Source organism: Podarcis pityusensis, assembly GCF_964106645.2.
Source record: "Podarcis pityusensis genome assembly, chromosome: 16".
Classification (NCBI taxonomy): domain Eukaryota; kingdom Metazoa; phylum Chordata; class Lepidosauria; order Squamata; family Lacertidae; genus Podarcis; species Podarcis pityusensis.
The window spans coordinates 4,794,149-4,817,042 of NC_138041.1; the positions used below are offsets into that span (position 1 = coordinate 4,794,149).

At 48.4% G+C, this 22,894-nt stretch overlaps 1 protein-coding gene across 2 annotated transcripts in view; it reads right to left on the reverse strand.

The window, feature by feature from the left end:
• The window catches only part of ADAMTSL4 (ADAMTS like 4), an 85,146-nt gene extending 64,419 nt beyond the window's left edge, over positions 1 to 20,727 (reverse strand). The window contains exons 1-2 of one of the 2 annotated variants that reach the window (XM_080984486.1): positions 20,263 to 20,727; positions 18,549 to 18,663 (exon numbers count right to left, since the gene is read on the reverse strand). The gene's annotated coding sequence lies outside the window, so the exon portion shown is untranslated. The remainder of the gene's footprint in view (positions 1 to 18,548; positions 18,664 to 20,262) is intronic. The other variant, XM_080984487.1, reaches the window with a different exon arrangement.
• Positions 20,728 to 22,894: the final 2,167 nt, after the last annotated feature.

Sequence of the window (22,894 nt, forward strand, 5' to 3'; positions counted from 1 at the left end):
AGGCAGACATCCCAGCGGAATTAAGATGCCCAGCCAAAGGAACAGATGAAGGCAGATGTTTTCACATCCAAAACCGTGAGACGAATCACAGATCAGGTTTGGACACGGTCAGCTATCCAAAAACCCTCTTTGAAAAAGGAGCAATTAAAAGCACCCCTCGAAGCTGCCAAGATGGCTGGTGTTGGGGAATATTTTGTGTTTTTTTGGAAGTGTGGGGAAACCCTGAAGGAACAACTGGGCCTCACTCACTCCCTGTGCAAGAATATTTTGGAAGGCAAGTGCAGGATCTTGGCCTCAGGAGATGACAAGACCTCAACTGAAATGGCAAGGTCTGGTCAAATCAGGTAATGCTTCCCTCTGGCCTCCCCACCCCACAAAAATCAAATCAAATATAATATCTAATATAATTACCAAGCCAAGTTCAAGGTGCTCTTATTAGTATGTAGAGCCATTAACAATTTGGGACCAGTTTTTCTACAAGGTGCCCAGCTGACTGGCAGAACTGGTGCTGCTACAGGTACCATTATTGTACCTGTTCTGCATTTGGAAGAACTTGATATTTTCGTGTAACTTTGGAACTCCCTGCCTATTGACACCAGGCAGGCGCCTTCGCTTGTGAATAGGTAAAGGTAAAGGGACCCCTGACCATTAGGTCCAGTCGTGGCCGACTCTGGGGTTGTGGCGCTCATCTCGCTTTATTGGCCGAGGGAGCCGGCGTACAGCTTCCGGGTCATGTGGCCAGCAGGACTAAGCCGCTTCTGGCGAACCAGAGCAGCGCACGGAAACGCCGTTTACCTTCCTTCTGCAGCGGTACCTATTTATCTACTTGCACTGGTGTGCTTTCGAACTGCTAGGTTGGCAGGAGCAGGGACCGAGCAACGGGAGCTCACCCTGTCGCAGGGATTCGAACCACCGACCTTCTGATTGGCAAGTCCTAGGCTCTGTGGTTTAACCCACAGCGCCACCCGCGTCAATCACAACGTTTTCTGTGGTTTATTGCTGCAGATCATGATGTGAGTAAAAAGGTCGGCCTAACTTAATATTGCAGGAGATGCCCATTTTGAACTTCCTTGACCCCGGTACCAGTCTTATCTCAAAGGTGCCCTGAAGAATCCTGAGCTGCTAATACCTTGTATAAAGATCAGCGCTCGTAATCTAGTTACCAGTAAAATCTAATCAACACCTCCTGTTAGGAATGGCTGCTCCACAGGCAAAATGAGAAAGCAAACGAGGACAACCAGTTTTTGCTGACTGCTATTATATTCCTTCAACTTTTCATGGAGCAAAATAAACAAAATGAGAAACAAGCAGGAAACTCTGGAAAGAGACAACAGAATTATTGGAATTAAAGGAATTGCTCATCTCAAGCCCCCCCCCCCATCTCCATTAGAACGCATTGGCTAAAATTAGTACAGAAATCCTAATGGTTAGTTAGCTCACTCCATGCTGCGACAAGGAACTTAGTCAGCGCTCTCAACGAATCCCACATCCTAAAACTCTTGTGCATGAAAACCTGTGAGTGCTGGACACACAATTGAGTTCAGACACATACTTCGTAACACACTGTATTTTTTCCGGTGCCTGCTAAAAAACGATTTTTGTTTAGGCAAGCCTACTCAAGCTGTTTGGAAATTCGAAGCAAGTTTTTAAGTAAACTGTTATTTTAACTGTTTTTAAAGTCTTTTTTTTAAACAAGTATAATGTTACTTTAACTATTTTTAAAGTCTTGAATTATTGTTTCCCCTCCCCCTGGTAATTTTATTGTTGTATGTTTTTCACAAACCCCTTGAGGTTGTTGCTTTCTTACAACCTAGCAGAGCATTTAAAATAAATAAATAAATAGAACAAATATTTAGCCAACGGCTAAAATAATATAAAAAAAAGGATGACTATTTATAACGACAAAATAATGTGCTGTATCCAGCGTGGCAATGAGCAATGCGTCCCAACATTGCAAGGATTTCTCTGTATAACAGGCTTTTTCTTTCCTTTAAATCTGCTCTTGGGGTTCCCCATACCCTCTGGAGCAAGTTGGAGAGGGTGCATAGCTGTCAACTTTTCCCTTTTCTTGCGAGGAATCCTATTCGGAATAAGGGGATTTCCCTTAAAAAAAAGGGAAACGTTGACATGAGAGGGTGAACACCCAGAGGAGCAAAGCGTGCGAAAGTCCCACAGGGCAAGCAGAAATCATGACATTTTGTCATTTTGTTTTCCTGCCCAAAGGGAACTTTCTTTCACATTCGTCGCCCCGCCCACTTCTGCCTCTGGCCCCGCCCACCACTGCCACATGGCCCTTGGGAGATTGCCCAATATGGCTGGGAAAAGGTTCCCCATCAAGGAGGACTGCTCCCATAAAAGAGGACACCCACGCACCCTAATTTGGATCATGGTGGAAGGTTACATCCTGGCACGGGAGATTTTGAAGCAAAAAGACCTTGTTATGTACTTAGTTGAATAGGATCCAAAATGCAGCAGTCTGATTGGTCCTAGAACAATAGGGTCCAGAATGCAGCAGTCTGACTGGTCCACAGGAGCCACCCAATCCAGCTCCAGGTGGAAGGGAATCCGCAACCTGATTGGCCTACAGGAGAATCCCGGAATTAGCCAATCACGTGGGGCCCATTGTGTAAATAATGTATATAAAGCAGACATTCTGGGGGAACTTCCATTCCTCCTCACCACTATGAGCTGAATAAAGAGCATGAAATCCACACTCGACTCCAAGTATATTTCAGACCTCTGGGGGGGTGGGGAGAGTAGCAAACAAAAATAATGGTCTCCTGAGGACGTGCAGAGTGCCTGCTGTTCTTCACTGGAGGAATAAACGTGGGACAAGGGAGGGCAACTGTATCAGGCTAGAATCCCCAGAGACTTGTCAGCCTCTGAAGGCTGTTGTGTGTGTGTGTGCATACACACACACACACACACACACACAAAAACAGTGAGGGGGGAAAGTATTTGATCCCCTGCTAAAATTGCCCGTTTGCCCTCTGACGAAGAAATGGCCAGTCCATAATTTTAATGGTAGGTTTATTGTAGCTGTGAGAGACAGAACAACAACAGGAAAACCCCCAGAAACCCAGAAGACAAAAGTCACAGCTACAATAAAACCTACCATTAAAATTATGGACTGGTCGTTTCTTCGTCAGAGGGCAAACGGGCAAATTTAGCAGGGGATCAAATACTTGCCCCCTCCCTCACTGTATATATTTAAACTAAGCTAAACTCCTGAACTTCAGCTTTGCAGAAAGGGGAAAGAAAACAAAAAGGCTGATCCAGCGTAACTTCTTCCTCCTCTTGGCCTGGACAGTTACAGTAACATTCCCCTCGTATTACTTCACCAGAAGGAGCAGAAATCGTTTAGCTGTTTGGCCGGGGTGTTTGGAAAAGAACGGAGCGCTCTCGTTCCTTGGGAAATAAAAGAGCAGCGAGCCGAGGGAAACTTGAAAGCCAAGGTTAAACACACCACACCATTCCCTCTCCGACGGAGCGGGCCAACTCGACACCCCCACCCCGCCCTTCTGCGATTTGGCAGGCGGCTTGCGAGTGCAGAGGTCGCGCTTCAGAGCGATCAAGAGACTAGTCCCTGGGGACAGAAGGACTGTTCCTTCGAAAAGCACACCACAAAGATGCCTAAATTTCCACCCTCTCTTATATAGACACCCACCCTAGTTGCCACCTGGGTGCCCTTTTGTTGTTGTTTAGTCATTTAGTCGTGTCCGACTCTTCATGCCCCCATGGACCAGAGCACGCCAGGCACTCCTGCCTTCCACTGCCTCCCACAGTTTGGTCAAACTCATGCTGGTAGCTTCGAGAACACTGTCCCACCATCTCATCCTCTGTCGTCCCCTTCTCCCTGTGCCCGCCATCTTTCCCAACATCAGGGGTTTTTCCAGGGAGTCTTCTCTTCTCATGAGGTGGCCAAGGTATTGGAGCCTCAGCTTCAGGATCTGTCCTTCCAGTGAGCACTCAGGGCTGATTTCCTTCAGAATGGAGAGGTTTGATCTTCTTGCAGTCCATGGGACTCTCCAGAGTCTCCTCCAGCACCAGAATTCAAAAGCATCAATTCTTCGGTGATCAGCCTTCTTTATGGTCCAGCTCTCACTTCCATACATCCCTACTGGGAAAACCACAGCTTTAACTATACGGACCTTTGTTGGCAAGGTGATGTCTCTGCTATGTTCCCAATTTTGACCTGTATAGAATCATAGATTATTGTTATTTTTTTAGTTTAGAAGGGGCACCACTGAGGTCATCCAATCAAACCCATGAGGGATTCTGGTGGCGACAGGGATCTAGCATCTCTTTCAGGGGATCTCTGACTTGTGCATCAGGGCTCCCCATTTTGCCAGGCCAAGCCCACCTGCCAATCAGCTGAAAGCACCTATGATGCCAGGTGTGGACAGGTAAAAAGGCCGTCTGAAAGCAGCAACAACAACCAGCTGATAATCAGCAGTCTAGAAACTCCTGAAGTCCTGACAATCAGCTGATTGTTTGTGGGGGACTCCCTGGTCCTGAATGGGGTAGCTGTGCCCCTGAAGGACCAGGTGTGCAGCCTGGGAGTCATTTTGGACGCAAAGCTGTCCATGGAGACGCAGGTTAATTCTCTGCCCAGGGCAGCTGTTTACCAGCTCCATCTGGTATGCAGGATGAGACCCTACCTGCCTGCAGACTGTCTCACCAGAGTGGCGCATGCTCTGGTTATCTCCCGCTTGGACTACTGCAATGCGCTCTCCGTGGGGCTACCTTTGAAGGTGACTTGGAAACTGCAACTAATCCAGAATGCGGCAGCTAGACTGGTGACTGGGAGCGGCCGCTGGGACCACATAACATCTACATAAGATCTACATTGGCTCCCAGTACGTTTCTGAGCACAATTCAAAATGTTGGTGCTGACCTTGAAAGCCCTAAACGGCCTCGGTCCAGTATACCTGAAGGAGTGTCTCCACCCCCATCGTTCTGCCTGGACACTGAGGTCCAGCTCCAAGGGTCTTCTGGCGGTTCCCTCATTGCGAGAAGCGAGGTTACAGGGAACCAGACAGAGGGCCTTCTCGGTAATGGCACCCGCCCTGTGGAACGCCCTCCCTTCAGATGTGAAGGAAATAAGCAGCTATCTTCTTAAAAGACATCTGAAGGCAGCCCTGTTTAGGGAAGTTTTTAATATTTAATGCTGTAATGTTTTTAACACTTGATTGGAAGCCGCCCAGAGTGGCTGGGGAAACTCAGCCAGATGGGCGGGGTATAAATAATATATTATTATTATTATTATTATTATTATTATTATTATTATGGCTGACAAAACCTCAGCTTCTGAAATTCCCCTTGATCAGCATATCAATCGGACTTCAAAGGACAGCGCAGGGCTTTGACGTCCCGACCACCAGCTGGTTGTTGGGACTTCAAAGCTCCACATCACCTGCCAAGCATCGTGATGTCAAATTTGGCCCATAGTGGGGTAGGGCCGTGCTCCTCCTCTGCTCTATTTAAGCATCCCCAGCAAAGGAGAGCCCGCCACGTCCTGAGGCAGGCAGTTCCACAGATGAACAGCTTTCCCCATGAAGCTCAAGCTTCTAGTCCACATGGTTGCAAAAGCAGGCTCAAAAGGGCATGAAAACAGAAGGAATCAGCTGGGATACTGAGCTTTTCAGCTGTAACCAGAATAAAAACGATGCAAATGTTTGCCATTTAGCTTAATATATGCAAGCTGCAAAATCTGGATTTTCCTTGTGCAGTATTTGGGGAAAACCCAGGAGCAAGAGGTTTGAGTTTTGAGCACAAAGACCATCTGCATACCCTGCCCCCGAAACAGACATAACTCAGATGCAATGGCCTGAATAATCTATGCAAATTAAACTCATTTGGGCATAATTTATTCCGCTCACCATGGGGGAGGGGCAAGGTGCTGCAAAGACCACCAAGGATCCTGACGCCTTGCAACTCAAAGCCCTGATCACCCTTAGCTGAGCTTAAGAACCCAAGAAGAGCTTGCAGAATCAGGCCAAAAGCGGCCCAGCATCATGTTCTCACCGTGGCCAACCAGGTGGGAAATCTGATACCAGGATTCGAACACAAGAGCAACTCCCCCCTCCTGCAGTTTCTAGCAATCAATCTAAGCGATAAAACAGCACCTCCTGGATGCAGCGTGGATTTCCCAGCACTGAGCAATGGCCCTCCTCTAAAAATAAAGCAAGGTTCCAGTCCTCATGTTTCTGAAGAAAGATACCTTCTGCATGCAAACCAGGTTCTCTACCGCTGAAAGGTCCTGCCCTCTCCCGATGCCATGTTTCTCAAACTTGTTTTCAACTGGGGGGTCATTTCCTAAGCACCCCCCACTCCCCTCTCAAGCCACCTTGGCTCATGGGAGCCAAAAATGGTTGCATGGGGATAGAAGCGTAGTGCTGGAGAGTTGGAGAAGACCACAAGCGCCATTTAGCTCATCTCCCTGCAATGCAGGAATCTTTTGCGCAGTGTGGGATTCGAACCCGTGACCCATGAGATTAAGGGTCTCCTATTCTGCTGGCAGGGACACGGGTGGCGCTGTGAGTTAAACCACAGATCCTAGGACTTGCCAATCAGAAGGTCGGCGGTTCGAATCCCCGTGACGGGGTGAGCTCCCGTTGCTCGGTCCCTGCTCCTGCCAACCTAGCAGTTCGAAAAAACGTCAAAGTGCAAGTAGATAAATAGGTACCGCTCCAGAGGGAAGGTAAAGGGTGTTTCCGTGCGCTGCTCTGGTTCGCCAGAAGCGGCTTAGTCCTGCTGGCCACATGACCAGCTGTACGCCGGCTCCCTCGGCCAATAAAGCGAGATGAGCGCCGCAACCCCAGAGTCGGTCATGACTGGACCTAATGGTCAGGGGTCCCTTTACCTTTATCTTTATTCTGCTGGCAAGGCTGCTCTGGGAGAATGGGGGCAGCCGGCAGCCTGGAGTTTGAACGCTCGGTCGATTGTGATTGCACCCCACCTTTTTCCTCCAAGGTGGCATGTGTGGTTCTCCCCTTCCTCACTTAGCCCCCACAACAACCCTGTGAGGCAGGTTGGGCTGAGAGGCAGCGACTGGCCGCCCCACTCCAAGGTCACACCCAGTGCACTTTGCGGCCGAGTGAGGATTCGAACTCAGGTCTGCCTAGTCCGACCCTCTGACAGACGCGTCCTGCTGGCGATGGGGAGAGGCCCTGCGAATCTGGTGCAACCTGGGTGGCTCGGTCTCCAGCTTGGTGTATTATGGGATGTTGAAGACCCCCTCTTCCTCCAGGTGCAGGAGACACCACCCCCCCAGACACCTGCTCCAGAACTCGGGATCTCTGCCAGAACGAGCGGCTGATGCGCTGGGAGGAATTACGCCACAAGAAGTCTTAAAAAGCAAACTTTTGGAACGGAGAGCCTTTGGAGAGGCTCCGATCCGTGCTCCTCGCTCGGCCGGAACATTCCAGTTCATCCTGTCGTCCTCAGGGAGCCAAGCTTTGCCGACCTACGCAGGGAATGAGGAGGAGTTTTTTGGGGTGGAGGTGTCCAGGCCGGCTGACAGAGCTCTCCTCCGTTGGTCACGCTTTGGTGTGACGGCTACCAAGGGACCCCAGAAGACCGGCGTCGACGTTCGGAGGAGGAGGAGGAAGGAGCCAGGAGGATACGGCCTTTCTCTGAAGGGACTTGCCAGCTAGGCCAGAGGTCTTGGCAAGCGACGTCTCCTCCCCACGCGGATCGCGTCCCTTGGCAAATGCCTTGCTCATACTTTCGCCACTGCGATCCTGCCAGGGTGCGGCACATCCCTGGAATTTGAGGTCCCTTTTGGGAGGGAAAAAAAGCCTTGCCTCAAAATGGAAATGGGGGAGTTTGGAAAAAGGTTCAGGAAAGGGCAAGCCGATCCATCAAGTGCTTGGGGCTTCTTAATGTGGAGGAAAGGCGAGCAAGAGGCAGCAGGATGGAAGTTTTGGAAATTATGCATGGAAGGTGGAAAAAGAGATAAGTTTTCTTCCTCTCTCTTAACACTAGAATTTGTGGGCATCAAATGCAGCTGATCGTGGAAGATTCACATAATAATAATAATAATAATAATAATAATAATAAATTTTATTTATACCCTGACCTCCCCGGCCAGAGCCGGGCTCAGGGCGGCTAACACCAATAAAATTCACAGTAAAAACATAATAGGGGGAAAAGAGAAGGGGAGGGGGAACCCTATTTAAAATACAGGTTAAAATGGCATTTAAAATGCAGCCTCCTTTTAAAGTAGCTGATAAATCAAGACCACAAGGGGAGGGAAACATAAGGGTCAGAACTAGTCCAAACCAAAGGCCAGGCGGAACAGCTCTGTCTTGCAGGCCCTGCGGAAAGATGTCAAGTCCCGCAGGGCCCTGGTCTCTTGTGACAGAGTGTTCCACCACGTCGGGGCCAGCGCTGAAAAGGCCCTGGCCCTAGTTGAGACCAATCTAACCTCCTTGAGGCTCGGGACCTCCAAGGTGTTGTTATTTGCGGACCTTAAGGTCCTCCGCGGGGCATACCAGGAGAGGAGGTCCCGTAGGTACGTGGGTCCTAGGCTGCATTAGGTAAAAGAAAGTCCTTTACACAGCGCATAGCTGAACTGTGGAACTCACTTCCGCAGGAGCCATTGACCGCTACCAGCTTGGATTCCCTCCCGCCTATGAATGCTGGAATGAGGTCTGTGGAAATGTCCATTCCCTACCTGGAAGTACATCAGGCAAGAGGCGGAGCCCTGTGGGTCAAGGGGCGGGGCTTCTGTTTTTGGATCTGACTCAGCATTTCATGGGGGGGGGGGCGGGAATCCTGAGTCATGTTTTCTGCCCAGCTTACCACTGTGTGCTCACTGAAGGAGGGGGAAATAGACATAAGGCTCCATTCCTTTAACAGCTGCTGAGCAGGCAAATACCCAACAGGCGAAGCTTGTCCAAGCACACATATTTATTTGAGGCACGGCGCTTTCGCACAAAAGGTGTGCTGTTGGATCAACGTCTTTTCTTTAATAATAATAATAATAATAATAATAATAATAATAATAATAATAAACTTGATGAAAGATTAAGGTGCTGGGGTAAAAATCTGGTTTTGGGAAGGACGTCAGGTAGAGAGTCACAATCGGTTTGCTGTGCTTCGTTTTTTTAGCTCCTGCGAAAAGAGATCTCCTTTCTTTTCCGTGCTAGCTTCAGGCTGACACAGGAAAGGGATTTAAAAGGGTTTGCGCGCAGGATTAGGGCCTAAAATAAAAGGTTGGGGTCTTAACCCTTGGAAGGCTGGTGGTTTCCGGAGCCCACCAGCCTGTGGGAGAAGGAATTAATGCAGGCATTCAGTCTCTCTCTCTCTTGCAAAAAAGAATATATATATATAGATATTTAAAATCCTGAAGAAACCTTGAGAGTTGCAGAGCTATCCCAACCCACGCCACGCAAGCCTTTTCAGATGTGGGAGCAGCCTTTAAAAACATAGAACAGGATTGTCTTCAGACGGCTTGGGGGTCAGATAATGCCGTACCCTCCAATATTTTTCCAATGAAAATAGGGACATCCTAAGGGAAAGCGGGGCATTCTGGGATCAAATCAAAAACCTTCTCTAAATCAGGGATGTCCCTGGAAAATAGGGACACTTGGAGGGTCTGAGAAATGTGTTTTCTTCCTCTCTTGTAGCGCTAGAACTGGTGGATGTTAAAAAAAAGTATTTCGTGCACCATGGAACTTTGGAACTCCCTTCCACAGGAGACAACAATGGCCGCACGCCTATTCGGTTTTAAAAGAGGATTAGACCATTTTGCGGAGGAAGAGAGGGCTATTGACGGCTACTAGTCTTGATGGATATTCTCTGCCTTCACAGCTGGAGAGACATCACCTTCCGGCAAAGGTCCGTATAGTTAAAGCTATGGTTTTCCCAGTAGTGATGTATGCAAGTGAGAGCTGGACCATAAAGAAGGCTGATCGCCGAAGAATGGATGCTTTTGAATTCTGGTGCTGAAGGAGACTCTTCAGAGTCCCATGGACTGCAAGAAGATCAAACCTATCAAATTCTGAAGGAAATCAGCCCTGAGTGCTCACTGGAAGGACAGATTCTGAAGCTGAGGCTCCAAGACTTTGGCCACCACATGAGAAGAGAAGACTCCCTGGAAAAGACCCTGACGTTGGGAAAGATGGAGGGCACAAGGAGAAGGGGACGACAGAGGACAAGATGGTGGGACAGTGTTCTCGAAGCTACAAACATGAGTTTGACCAAACTGCAGGAGGCAGTGGAAGACAGGAGGGCCTGGCGTGCTCTGGTCCGTGGGGTCACGAAGAGGCGGACACAACTAAACGACTAAAGAGCAACAAATGCTGCTGAATCCTAGTTGTTGGAAGCCACAGTGGGGAAAGGGCTCTTGTGATGGGATTTCCTAGTTGCGGGTTTTCCGGGCATCCGGGTGGCCTCTGTGAGAACAGGATGCCAGACCAGGTGGGCCATTGGCCTGATCCAGCAGGCTCGTTTTATGTTCTAATGGAACCTCCAGGTCCAGAGGCAGTCTATCTGCGTTCCTAGGTTTCTTAAGGGCATTCGGCTCCCGTGAGAGCAGGAGGCTAGGCTGTACGGGCCATTGGCCTTGATCCAGCAGGGTCTACTTCTTACGTTCTCACGGCGGGGCCAAGAAACGTTCTGAGTGAGCCTGGGATTCTCTTTTCCACCGCTCAACAATTCCTGCAGATGGGAGGCTCCCCGTCCAGCCATGATTGTCCATCTGTTCATTGTTAACCGATGAAGCAATGAGGGCTGTTCTTTCGCTCTCCGTCGAGGGAAAGGGAGAATTTCGAGCGCTCTTCATCGCTGCTGCTGCGCTCTAAAGGAAGGCTTGAGGACCAGCCAAAGCTTCCTTCCCCGTGGGGACCGGATGGCGTGGATGCAAACAGTGGTAGGGCACGGGTGCGAATCGAGGGTTAAACAACCTAATGCTGCAGCAGCAGCAGCAAACTTCAGAGAGGATGGAGAAGGGAAAGGAATATTCTTTGTTACAGAGCACCTGGCAAGCACACAGAGAGAGACCCATGGCCAATGGAATGAGTAATGGTTTCTCCCATGTAAACACACACACACACACACAAAATTGGGTCAAAACCATCCCTTCCCTTTGGCTGGGGCGCAGCTGTAAGAGTTCTGTCATTTCACGTGCATGGAAATGTCAAACACACTCCAGGGCTTTTGACTTACCTAGTCACCAGTGGTGACTCAGCAATGGCTACAAGCGACCAGGCCATTTATGATTACTTAATAATAATAATAATAATAATAATAATAATAATATCTATATACCACCCTATACCTGCAGGTCTCAGGGTGGTTGCAACACAAAATCACAATATAAAAACACAAAACGCACAATAAAAACATGTTTTAAAAGGGCATTGAATGTCAATCAGCCAAAGGCCTAGTTAAAGAGGAACATTTTTTTACCTGGTGCCTAAAGGTGTATAAGGAAGGTGCCAGCTGAACCTCCCTGGGGAGAGCATTCCACAAATTTTAAAAATTTCCCTTAGTATTATTATTATTATTATTATTATTATTATTATTATTATTACTATTATTATTATTATTATTATGCAAGCTAGAAGAGAGTTGGCCCTTTTAGAATTTCTGCTTTTGGGGAACAAATCTCTTCAGTGACATACAAGTTTCTCCTCCCCAGACCTTGCAGTCAAAGAACTTGATCCTAAGGCTGTGGTGCAGAAACCTCTTCATATATTCATAATAACCAACAGCACACACATAACAAATCTTGTCCGGGAACTTAGTTCTGGCACTGCTTGTTGATGCACAGACAGAAAGAACCTGAAGCAACCTGAGGACACAAAACAGAGGAGGTAGAAACAGCAATCTGGATGACCAAAGGAGATACGGTTCAAAACGTTCAGAAACCAAGGCGCAACTTCCGATTGGCTGCAAGAAGCTCCTGCAGCCAATTGGAAGCCCCATCGGACATTTGGCTTCCAAAAGAACGTTTGAAAACCGGAACAGTCACTTCGGGGTTTGCGGCATTCAGAAGCCAAAACATCTGAGTACTAAGGTGTTTGGGATCCAAGGTACAGCTGTAATTTGTAAATCTTTAAGCCCAAAGGCCGAAAGTGTTTTGGTATTATAAAGGTAAAGCTAAAGGGACCCCTGACCATTAGGTCCAGTTGTGGCCGACTCTGGGGTTGCGGTGCTCATCTCGCTTTATTGGCCAATGGAGCGGGCTTACAGCTTCTGGGTCATGTGGCCAGCATGACTAAGCCGCTTCTGGCGAACCAGAGCAGCGCACGGAAATGCTGTTTACCTTCCCGCCAGAGCGGTACCTATTTATCTACTTGCACTTTGACGTGCTTTCGAACTGCTAGGTTGGCAGGCGCTGGGACCGAACGACGGGAGCTCACCTTGTCACGGGGATTTGAACCGCCGACCATGCGATCAGCAAGTCCTAGGCTCTGTGGTGTAACCCACAGCACCACCCACGTGCCTCCTTAGTATTATACCAGTCCATAATAGGCACGGAGCATTTCTTAGTTTCACAATAATTCCTTTTGGGAAGAAAGGGGTCCTTCACCTTTCTTGCCTTCTGTTCTGCGCATGCTCTCAAGCGCACTCTTTTGTGCCCCCTCGTCTCAGTGCCCTGTGCGGGAGAACAACCCATGCCACCACCTCAATCTAGCTCTGGTTCAAAGGGACCACGAGGGTCATTTAGACTAACCCCCTGCAATGCAGGAATCTTTTGCTCAACACAGAGGTTTCCGGGACCAATCGCTGGCATTTTCAGACAAGGCTTGGGAGAGACTTCTGGTCTGGAACCCTGGACAGCCTCTGCCATTACAGTAGACATTATTGAGCAGGATGGATTGACATAGGCCTGCTTCCTCTGTCCTAGATTAAGATCAAAAGTACAGTGGTACCTCTGGATAGGAACGGGATCCGTTCCGGAGCCCTGTTCGCATCCTGAAGCAAACGCAACCTGCATCTGCACGTGCGCGGGTCGCGATACGCCGCTTTTGCGCAAGTGCGTGACGTCATTTTGACCATCTGCGCATGCGTGAGTGGCGAAACCCGAAAGTAACGCGTTCTGTTACTTTCAGGTCGCCGCAGAGCGCAACCCGAAAACGCTCAACCTGAAGCAACTTCAACCTGAGGTATAGGTAAAGGGACCCCTGACCATTAGGTCCAGTCGTGGCCGACTCTGGGATTGCGGCGCTCATCTCGCTTTATTGGCCGAGGGAGCCAGCGTACAGCTTCCAGGTCATGTGGCCAGCATGACTAAGCCACTTCTGGCGAACCAGAGCAGCGCACGGAAACGCCGTTTACCTTCCCGCCGGAGCAGTACCTATTTATCTACTTGCACTTTGACGTGCTTTCGAACTGCTAGGTTGGCAGGCGCTGGGACCGAATGACGGGAGCTCACCCCGTTGCGGGGATTTGAACCGCCGACCTTCTGATCAGCAAGCCCTAGGCTCTGTGGTTTAACCCACAGCGCCACCTGCGTCCCTTGCCTGAGGTATAACTGAGGTATAACTGTATAATTGGTTACAGTTATGCCTGAGGTATAACTGTAGCCAATTGCGTTGGAGACGCTGTTTTCATCTTCTCCTTGATTCTTTCCTCTCTGTCCAACATACAGACACCCATTGGGCTTTTCTGCCTGTGCTCCCTAAATCACCCTGCTGCACCTGGGCAGGTCTCTCCAAAGGCTTGCTCATCCCTTCAGGCGACAGACACCCAGGGAGGCTGCGAAAAGGGGAGGCAAGCAATTCTTCCACTGCGTCGCAACTGCTTTCAACGTGTCAGCCAAACACACACACCCTGGCTCTGCAACAGGGTGGTTTTTTTTATACCTGGAAAACATTACCCATCTTTTCCCTCCCCTCCCCTCCTGCAACCTGGAACTGAACCCCCTTTTTTTTTTTAATGCCAACAGTTGTGCTGGAAGAGACAGCACGCCGCTTGCAAACCGTGACAAACTGCTCAGCTACTACCGGGCGGTGGAAAGGTGGATTGCGGATAATGCCAGAAGTAATTCCATAAATGAATTTGAAAAATACTGCTGGTTTGGAGGCCCATAGCTCGTTTCTGATTCTCCAAACTGTGCATCAGGCAAGCAAATCATCCCTTATATCATTTCTCTGTCTTCACCGTCACTATATCTACGGTGCAGGGATGAATGACTTCAGGATTTGGCCCCAGAACCTGGGCCAGGACTCAGTCCTGAGCTGTTATATTGGTTGGTTCCTCTATGCATGTGCAGAGTGCTAGTCCACCAATTCCTGAAGTAGCAATCAGGCTGCACAAACCAGTGGATAGGTTTTTCAGCACAGACATCAATCTAGAAGGGCCATGTTTGCCTCTGCAATATTAGCAACCTCTAGGGCAAATACAGGGAGTTTCAAGGGAATCTCTGGCAATATTTGGTTTTTGACATGAGCAATAGCTCAATGATTCTAGCCACAGTTCAGGGACAGCAGCAAGTCGCCTCTGAAGGACTCGTGCAAAGGAGAGACCCTCAGGTTTGTGGTTCGCCACTGTTCCCTACGAAAATTCAACCAGATTTTTCGTTGAAAAGCAGATTCCTTTTATGCCACGTTTGTGTTACAGCTGTGACGAGGACCTATTGGCAAGGATCTGTGACATCAAAAACACACCTCCATAACCAGTCTGCAAAAGGAGGGTGTGTGGTGGCCTGTGTGTGATTCAAAGCAAAGGATAGAAATATATACGTACTATGGAACTGTTCAACATAACAAACGCCATGTCCGCACAACTTGCATTTATAGCATATGGCTTCCCCAAAGAATCCAGATAGCTGTAGTTGACCCCTCACTGCGCTACAATTCCCAGCAACAAACTAGAGTTCCCAGGATTTCCGTGTGGTGAGCATGTTGCCAAAGATTCAAGGGCTATATTTCTAGAACAACCACGGCCTGCACTGCTTAAAAACTGAGAGAGTCATCCTTAACTTCAGCAATGTTAAGCGGTGAAACAAACAGACATAAGGAATGTTGGTCTTGGACCCTTTTCTCAGTGTTGATATATCACTTTTCTACGTGCATTGTAGACTCCAGCATCGCAGCCAAAGCTTCTCTCTGGGCAAAATCCCACAGCCAAACATATATGCTGCAATTATATACAAAAAGCCTGGAACTGCTAAAACATCTAATCCCGAAACGCCCTCGGAGCTCGAGGAATTCGCCGCCACAGTGCAAGGTTCTCGAGTGATCTCCCGCCAAGCCACAAAGCCACAGATACCCGTGAAAGATTTTCTATTCTACTTTAAAACAAAACACACACAAGACAGGCAGACAAAAGGCTTTTGATATAAGTAGGAGCTTGGCGGACGGGGCGGCGCTGGGAAGGATCAATCTGGGAGGCCCTCCCTCAGAAGGGAATTCCAGAGTGGCAGGAATCATCGTGGAAAATCACCGGCTTGATCTCGTTTGCGTAACGAGATGGGAAGGGGCAGGTAGGTGAAGGAAGGCCATCAGAATACACAAGACCCTGCCCCTCCATCTCATGCAGAACCATCCCTCTGTCTTGGGCCAGACCCATTCTGTTGTCTATGTTCTGGTAATCCCTAGGCTAGATTACTGCAAGACGTTTTACGTGGGGCTGCCCCTGAGGACGGTTCGGAAACTTCAGCGGGTGCAGAATTCGGTTGCTCACCAGGGCAAGATGGTTTGAGCATATTGCACCGATCCTGGTTCGACTGCACTGGCTGCCAATTAGTTTCTGGGCCCAATTCAAAGTGCTGGTTTTGACCTCTTATGAGGCTCCGGACCCCAGTACTAGGGTTGGCATATGAGATTTCAAAGGCAGAATTGACATCCGTTGGGAATTTCTGGAAAGCGGCGCTTTTTGTAAGAAAAGCTCAACAACTTTGGGGATTCCCTAAAAAAAGCTCAGCTATTGAAACACCCCACACAATACTTCAAGGACTGCCTCTCCCCATATAAAACCAACCCAGACCCTCATATCTTCTGAGGTCCTTCTTCGTGTGCCTTCTCCGCAAGAGGCCTGGAGGGCAACAGCAGGGCCTTTTCTGCAGTGGCTCCCCACTTGTGAAATGCTCTTCCGAGGAAGGCGCACCTGATGCCTTCATTACTTAGGTGCCAGGGAAAAACATTCCTCTTCTCCCAAGCCTTTGGCAAACAATCTCTAGCCTTTTAAACTGTATTCTTTTCATTTGTTATTATGACTTATATATTTTTGCGTTTTCATATTGTAAACCGCCCACTGATTTTCGGATGAAGGGCAGTATAGAAATTTAACAAATAAAAAATAAACTAAATTCAGAACCATCTCTCAGACTTTGACCATGCTTGTTCAGAACCCCTCCTTTGACTTTGGCCACACCCATTTAGAACTTCCCCTGTCTTTGGCCACACCCATTTAGAACTGCCCCTGTCTTTGGCCACACCCATTTAGAACTGCCCCTGTCTTTGGCCACACCCATTTAGAATTGCCCCTGTCTTTGGCCACACCCATTTAGAATTGCCCCTATCTTTGGCCACACCCATTCAGAACCATGCCTCCATCTCTAGCCTTTATGGCTTTATACATCTGGAGTAAAACCGCAATTTTGGCTCAATTAGTGACCAGTGAGTGGCCTGCTCCCTTAGGACTTGCTGAACTCGGTGGGGCTGACTTTTGAGTAAACACGCATGGAAATTGCACTATGCAATCACTTAAGCCAGCTGGGTCGGCCCCAAGACCTTGTTAACATGATATTGCTGGTGGTAAACAGTCTTTCTCACAAGCACAAACCTCGTCGCTTTCTTCCACAGAGCCATTGGATGAAAAGAATGCCAAATATTTGTGTGTGTGTGTGTGTGTGTGTGTGTGTGTGTGCGCCCCTCCAGCTCTGAAAAAGGGATAGTTAATAGTGGAGCCTTTGACAACAGGAAGCAGTTCAATGCAAGCAGACACGTTTCCTCTTTGCTCGGCTGGATTGGGCCCAGATAGTCAGGTGTATCCCAGAACCTGAGATTTCAGGTCCCCAACCTAGGGGCAGCCGCTGGAGACACAAATGCGAAAAGATCGGAAAGCTTTCTCACTGGCTTTAAAAAGAAATCCGTTGCAAATAAGAATATTTTATTTTAAAAACGGTTTGCAAACTGATGCTGGAAATGATTCAAAAGAAATTTAAGAAAGGCTGGCAGGGAGGGGAATGTGAAGCCGAGATAAAGTGGCAGGTACACCCAGCTCTTTATTAGAGGGCTTTTTATCCGGCCCTTTAAAGAATCGATAGATGAGTGAAACCTCCAGGTGCAGTGGCAGTCTACCTCTGCAGCACTGGGCAACAGGGGGAGGAAAGACGACGAGGGAAGGGAGCTGTTTTCCTGCTTTGCTTGTGAGAGTCTTGGAATCGTCTGGCTGACCATCACCCGAAGCCTCGCTCTGGGCTCAGCGAACACCAGCGATCCAGCAGTTCTTGGATTCTTATATAAGAATGCAAGTACTGTACGCAAACGTCTCCACCTACTTTCTCAGGCTTGGATGGAAAAGTACTTGGGGGGGGGGAGAGGACGCACCCCCTCACACACACATATTAAAATCAGCTGCTTTAGGCTTTCCAAAGCTCTGAGGAATGTCATTCTCTCCCCTATCAGGTTACTAACCTCTGGTGATCAGAGGAGAGACAATGGTAACGAGAGCATACCCTTTGACAAGGCGCTATAAAAAGGTGGCTTTTGAAAAAATAGAAAACTCAGTTGCGCGGAGTGCACAATTCGCTCGCGAAAAGTTCGCAAGTTCTGTTCCCGGAATCTCCAGGTGACAACTCTCTGCCTGAAACCTTGGAGATAGTATTGGTAATATTGAGTTCTAGGTAGGGCCTGATTCTCTGCAAAATAAAATAAATAAAAAAGGCCATTTCCTCTCTCCCTAAAAGGGCAGCTCGGTTTGGGAAGAACTGCATGCGATACGACTACCTACATTACAAGCCCGCCGTCACCGTTCATCTGCCACACTGAACTCCTTCCCCACATTTTTCTCTCTTTTTTAAGCATTCTCTGTCTTGGGTGGTCCGAAGCCAAAATTATTCAAAATGCAGAGGCACGAGGAACAAGGGGGTGGGGAGGACAGAAGAAAAGAAAGAAGAAAGTCTCATTGATTTAAATCGGAAAGATTTGACTCGCCCTCTGAAGCCAACAGGACTTAAATTGTCCTGAGCCACTGCTGGATCGCACCCAAACTATTTCCAAACCACGATGTCATCGCAAGACATGAACGGAGCCCCCTTCTCTCCCCGCAACCCAGTTTTAAAAACTTTGACATAAAGTTAAAACACTCCACAGTGGCAACCACCACCATTGCTGATGGGGCGAATTCAGCCCTGGATATCATTTCGGTCTGACTCCTCAGAAGACTGTGCCTCTGAGCATCTGCAGAGTGCTCTCCCTGAACTGCAAAACAAACCACAATCACCCTGCGCTTTTCTCAACCACAGGGTTGACCTCAGCCACCTTTTCCTTGCCCCAAATTTAAATCAAGCGGGTAAACAAATAAAACCACAATTGATTTTTTTCTTTTTTCTTTTTTTGCTTAGTTAAAAATGAAAGTCCACTAACCTGCCGGCCATCGGTTTGGAATGAAGAGCCGAGTTCAGAAAAACAGCAGAGGCAAGTAAAGTCTTGGCTGTAGGACGGACAGATGGACGCCTGTCTTTTTAAATGTGCAGGTGATCTAGCGGAAGGAACATAGATGGATGAAGAGGAAGAGTCAAAATTTTGGGGAAGCAGAAGGCGGGAAAATTCAGGAAGGCTGTCAAGAGAGGAATAGCGTGTCTCCAAGGTGGAAAGAGACACAAGCTTAGATTTTGAAAGGGGGTCAGGAAAGGAAAGTTAACCTCAGACAAGGATGTCGACACTGAAGTGGGAGAACAGGGAAATGGACATTTCGGTCGATAACTCCAGACCTAGACGAGTGGCAGAGAGAATAACAGATTGGCTCCGTAGGAATTACCAACACCACAGAGCAAAGCTTAGGATTAAAGACCCCAGGAAGCCTGGTCTAGGGAGTGACAAATCAGTCCCATTTTGCTCATTTCACGTCTTAAATTCCGCATTTCAATCCTTGTGAAAAATTTGCCGCTGCTTGAGGGAGAATTTCTCCTGAGACACACATTTCTGCATGCAGTTTTGATTCACAAGCAAATTCCCCATATGTTTCCATCTGTACGGCAGCTTCACGGACGCATGCATTTTTGGGAATGCACAAGTGCATTTCGGTGCGCATTGTTCCGCTGAAGAACCGCGTCTTTTGAAATTTGCAGGGGTGCAAATTTCAAAGACTAACCGGGTTTTGAGAAGCGCGAACTGGGTAGCTCCTCGTCGGAATGCAAACGGAATTTAATTGCCATCCCCAGGGCTGCAATCCTACTCAGAACCGCCCCTGGACAGGAGCGCATTCGACGGCAGTCCGACTTAGCGGACTGGTGGAGCGATGGGCAGAGAATCGGAGCCGTCCAACGAGGGACGGCTAAGGATAAAAGAGTTGGACGCGTGGATGGAAGAGCAAGTCAAGCAGAGCAGTTGAGTGACAGGCAGGCGGAATTTAGAAATGGGATATGGGGACAAGCGAAGAAATGTGGGCAGAGGACTTTGGAGCAGATAGATAGATGCCCATGGCAGGAAGGGAGGGAGATACAGATACAGAGATTTGGTGAGATCAGTTTAGAATCTGGACATTTAAGGTCCGATATTCCCCCCTCGCTTCCTTTCTTCAGACGGTTATATAGTCACACAATTATCACGTCAAACTTCCCACCTGCCCTTCCTCGTCGCAACAATAACGTGAGTTTCGTAAAGAGCAGCTTTGAAAACAAAACTCTGTCTCTCAGGCAGCAGCTAGGAAACACAGTGTGAAAGCTTCATGAAGGTACATTGCACCACACCCCAACTGAAATACCAGCTCAGAATAATAATGACTTGACAACTTTCCTGAATGCAAGTAAACGGAAGGGGGATGTCAGTGAGGAGGGAAGTTCCATTCCTTTATAGTGGTATCTCGGGTTAAGAACTTTGCTTCAGGATGAGAACAGAAATCGTGTGGCAGCAGCAGGAGGCTCCATTAGCTAAAATGGTGCTTCAGGTTAAGAACAGTTTCAGGTTAAGAACAGACCTTCGGAACGAATTAAGTACGTAACCAGAGGTACCCCTGTACTTCCAAAGTTAAGAATTTTTTGGGAGGTGGGGGAATGTCTGCAGTGTCCCCTGCCTTGAAGTCTTCCTGTGTTAGCACCCCGGGCTAAAGCTGCAGAGGCAAGCGAAACAAAAGACTCACCTGAGCCCCTGGAAGCAGGTGGAAGTTCTCCTGGTGTAGCTCTCCTGCCTTCCCCAACCCGATGGATTTCTCTCTCTGTTTCTCTCTGCAGAGGGAGTGGGGTAGTGGTGTCTTATCCAAGTCTGTTGTTGCTGCCGCTCCTCCTCTTCCAGCCTCTTCCAGGACGGAGCGCGTGGCTGGGCTGCAGATTTTTTTGGGGACCCCAAGAAGGGCTTGCAAAGAGAGATTTCCCCCTCCCCACTTTCCACCTCCCTCCTGGACTCTCTGCACCTCTGTTGGTGGTCCCGGGCAGTCTTGTTTTCCCAGGAAAGCAGGAGCAAAACTTGGGGGTTGATCTGGCAGGCAGAGAGCTTGAACTGGACACAGAGATTGTCTCTTCTCCGCGTTTTCTGCCCCCCTCCTTCTCCTGCTCAGTCACTTCGCCCCCAAGCCGCCCCCCTCCCTGGCCTGCCTCTGGCCCCTTCCCCTTTTCAGATTCATCGATCCTTCACTCTTCCTCTCCCTTCCTCGCTCTGGCAACACCTCCCTCCCTCCCTCCCACCACGCCCCCCCCAATCCTGTAGCTCCACCCCTTTCTCTGCTCCTGGCCGGCCCTCCTCCCTTCCCCCCTTGCCAGGCGAATATATAGCCCAGGGTGGTGCTGAGGATGGGGGGGGGGAGAGAGAGAAAGGACCCCCCCTCTCCCCACCATCAGAAACAGAAAGTAAAAGGAATGGGCGTTGAATGAAACAACTTCAGGATAAAAACTCCGATTGGAATCTGGCTGGAAGAGAACAGCTGGGTGATGGCTTAGAAGCACTGTTAGATTCGCATCCCATAATGATTGCTTGTAAATGGTTAAGCAGGGGCTGGGATTCAGCTTAACGCTTTTAAAAAAAACATTGCAAATAGTTTTTTTAAAAACCATTGCTTGCTTTCCATCCCATCCCACAATGATCGACTGTAAGCACTTAAGTTGAATAGGGGTTGGGATTTGGTTTAATAGTTTGAAAACCATCGAGGACAGCTTTTAAAGCCATTGCTTGGAGTTCCTGCTCAGAGTAGGCCCACTGAAGTGAATGGATGTGGCTAAATTGTTGTCTGTTTCAGTAGGTCTGTGATCCTGTTTAAATCAGCCCATCAAATCAGAATACAGTGGTACCTCGGGTTACAGACGCTTCAGGTTACATACGCTTCAGGTTACAGACTCCGCTAACCCAGAAATAGTGCTTCAGGTTAAGAACTTTGCTTCAGGATGAGAACAGAAATTGTGCTCCGGCGGCACGGCAGCAGCAGGAGGCCCCATTAGCTAAAGTGGTGCTTCAGCTTAAGAACAGTTTCAGGTTAAGAACGGACCTCCAGAATGAATTAAGTATGTAACCAGAGGTACCACTGTAATGAGGACTGGAACCTTAATTGTAAAAAGGCCGAAGCTCAGATGGTTGAACACCTGCTTTGTATGCAGAAGGTCCTGGGTTCAGTTCGTCCGACAACTCCAGGTAAGGCCTGAAAGCCTGGAGAGTGCTGCTGCTGGTGGTCAGTGTAGGCAATACTGAACTAGATGGACTTGTCAGAGATGCAGCCCATTGACATCAATGGAGTAAAGTGAAGACGTGCCCATGAATTTCATTGGGTCTCCTCTGACTAGGACCAGCATTGGCTACCAGCCCGTCCAAATTATCATTTCCATAGATTCCTCCCTCCCCCAAGATTCATTTGGGCATAATTGCGCTGTTGGTTTCTGCAGATGGATTTAAAACCGATCTTTCCAAACAGATTGTAGTCTCTCAGGACTTGTTTATCAATCACCTTCTCTCCCACTGGGGCGAATTAAGAACCTCATTGTCATCAAGGGTAAAACCCAGGGCTGCATTCACACTACCCATTTAATGCAAAAATAACATAAGAAATTGATCTTTGGAACTCCCTGCCTATTGATGTCCAGCAGGCACCTTCATTGTGCACTAAAAACATTTTTGTTCAGGCAAGCCTTTACATCCATGTGTTATATTCAGGTTTTAGCTTAATAGTTGCTTTCAACTGTTTTTTTATGGATACTTTCATTGTTTTGTTTTGTTTTGTTTTGTTTTGTTTTGTTTTGTTTTGAAATGCTTTGAGGTTTTGGTTTCCTTTCAATCAAATGGCACACAAATTTTATGAAATAAAACAGAGTACACCTCACTTTCTAAAGGATCCTGGGAACCGTTTTTTTGATGTTGTGGGACCTGGGAGCTATAGCTCTGTGAGGGGTTCCCAGAATTATTTCATTTTGGGGAGGGGTGTGTGTGCTTTAAATGTCCGGCCTATGTGCATTCCTTGCTGGAGGAGACTCTAGAGAGTCCCATGGACTGCAAGAAGATCAAACTTCTCCATTCTGAAGGAAATCAGCCCTGAGTGCTCTCTGGAAGGGCAGATCCTGAAGCTGAGGCTCCAAGACTTTGGCTACCTCATGAGAAGAGAAGACTCCCTGGAAAAGACCCTGATGTTGGGAAAGATGGAGGGCCCAAGGAGAAGGGGACGACAGAGGACCAGATGGTGGGACAGTGTTCTCGAAGCTACTAACATGAGTTTGACCAAACTGTGGGAGGCAGTGGAAGGCAGGAGTGCCTGGCGTGCTCTGGTCCAGGGGGTCACGAAGAGGCGGACACGACTA